General features: G+C 43.4%; 1 non-coding gene across 1 annotated transcript; it reads left to right on the top strand.

The window, feature by feature from the left end:
* The first annotated feature begins 1,856 nt into the window (after positions 1-1,856).
* trnap-cgg (transfer RNA proline (anticodon CGG)) lies at positions 1,857-1,944 on the top strand. Its single transcript is given in 2 exon segments — positions 1,857-1,892; positions 1,909-1,944. It is a non-coding gene; the product is annotated as a tRNA-Pro (tRNA).
* Positions 1,945-2,325: the final 381 nt, after the last annotated feature.

Raw genomic sequence — 2,325 nt, forward strand, 5'->3', positions numbered from 1 at the left:
GTGGAACGAGTAGCCAATGATACCTCAGAGGCCCTAGTTAAAATCAATGCAGAAATGGTAGCAATCCGCACAGTAGCCCTACAGAATAGACTGGCCCTTGATTACATCCTGGCTGAAAAGGGAGGTACTTGCACTCTACTCGGAACTGAGTGTTGCACATATATCCCAGATAGCTCCGAAGAAATTACCCACTTAGCGGAGCATATCCAAAAGGAGATAGAACAATTTAAGCAACCCCCATCATTCACTTTGTGGAGCGGAGCCACTGAATGGCTCGGTTCAATAGGAACTTCATTGGTGGAAGGTTTAATTCTATTCATTGTAATTGTTTTACTTTTATATTATTTGTTTATGTTGATTAAATGTTGTTGCGACCAGGCGGCTGTAGCTGCTGTCCCACAGGTGAGACACCTTGCAGGTCCCAGCAGACCGTCTGTATGTGGCACAGGGGTATGTTATGCTTAAGGGAAGGTTGTTTACTGGTTGAACTAAGATATTGATTTGGATTAAATTGGAATAAGGTTAATTAACCTACTAAAATCAGACTTCCATTGTGGCCACGATGGAACTCGGGTTGGTGTAAATTTGTGTAGAAGCTACTAGTCCGGACATGTGGCGAAACACATCAACAAATTTTAGAAGGAAACTCTATTAGCATGTATGAAATTAGTTTGTAGAATGTTTAACCAGAGATACCTGATGTTTTATGATTCAGTTTGTGAAAGAATCAAAGTGGGGGATTGATAGAGAATTCAAACAGGCTGCATTTAGACAAGTGGAGAAAACACAGACTCCAATGACTACGTGCAGTTCAGCATGTTGCATTAAGTCATCCATCAACTTGACATTTTAGGACCTTGGGTAGCGAGCCAATTAAAAGGTTAAAATACTATTAATTGAGCCAATGAGGTCAAAGAAGGTGAGTTCTTTTCTGTAAATTGATCCAGGTATAAGTACAGCCATTTTGACCATGTGGTCCCAGAAGAACAAAGACCTGGCTTAAAGCCAAGAACTTGATCCTGCTGTCTGCCAAAAATAAAGAAGTTAAAACGACAATCGGAGTTCATATTTCATTGAAAATTAAGAGATCTAACACTCCTTCCCATAGATGTTTAGGGGATCTCAAGCTTCTGTAATTTAGGTCCATTTTGAATTTCCTTTCCTATGAGTCCAAACACTGGGGCGGGGGGGGGGGGGGTCTCCATGAATGCATCCCCTTTTATCCCCCGCAGGCTTCGTCTGCCCCTTTAAACACATTTTAAAAGCCCAGAAAGGGATTCTTCTCCTCTGTAGGGAAAAGGTACCTGGAATCTTTGCGAGATATTGGTAAATTCTACAAGTGCGATGGACTTAACCACTCGACCACCAGGGAACAGCTTCCATACTTGTCGATATATTTAGATATATTTATAGATGAACCTGAATATCAACGGCGAGCTACCGAGACCTCATGGCGCAACGGTAGCACTTTGAGTGAGAGAAATTGTTCCACAGTGATGTCCATTTCATCTTTTGTTTCCTTTTAAACACTAGAAACTGAGAGAGCGGGAATAAATAGAGAAATAAAAGCACAGGGATATAGGCAAGAGCTAGAGAGAAAGGGAAAGATACTGTCCCCACCCAGAACTAATGCAGAAACACCTCTGCTGCGCTCGGGATGGCCACCCGCAGCCTGGATACACTAACGTCCCAACAGCTCATTGACTGTCGGAGTGGGACCGTGCGGCGCTTCAGAAGACAGGTTGAAAAGTCAAAGTCACTGATTCCGTCTCAACTGCTCCGCCAACCAAGAATAGTAATACACAAAATATGCTTTTATAATAGTTACACCTTATCGCCTTGCAAATCAAATAGTTGGCTCGTTGGTCTAGGGGTATGATTTTCGCTTCGGGGTTGATATTGTAAATTCGCGAGAGATTCCGGGTTCAAATCCCGGACGAGCCCATTCTTTTGCAAAGAAGGACTTGCACATCTGCAGCGCCTTTCAGGAACTCATGACGCCCCAAAGCGCTTTACAGCCGTTGAGTTATGTTTGAAGTGTTGTAGTGTGGGGAAAGATGTGTCCAAATCACCCGACACGAACCTCAACTCTTTGCGAAGGAGTTCGGTGCAAATAATCAGGTGCCTCAGGGACTTGGACTTTCTTTGAATGAGTTCTGCTTGTACCTGTATTCAAGCTTGAAACAGCAACTGGGCTTCCATCTCACGGGAGCAGCGTGTAGCGGTTAGCGAGTAGGTGACGATGTTTGGGGTTGATATGCGTCGCTTTCAATCTTTGAAATTTCACCAAGCAAAGAAACGGTGAATCCAACTGTCCCTGTAAAC

Source organism: Pristiophorus japonicus, unplaced genomic scaffold, assembly GCF_044704955.1.
Source record: "Pristiophorus japonicus isolate sPriJap1 unplaced genomic scaffold, sPriJap1.hap1 HAP1_SCAFFOLD_163, whole genome shotgun sequence".
NCBI lineage: Eukaryota > Metazoa > Chordata > Chondrichthyes > Pristiophoridae > Pristiophorus > Pristiophorus japonicus.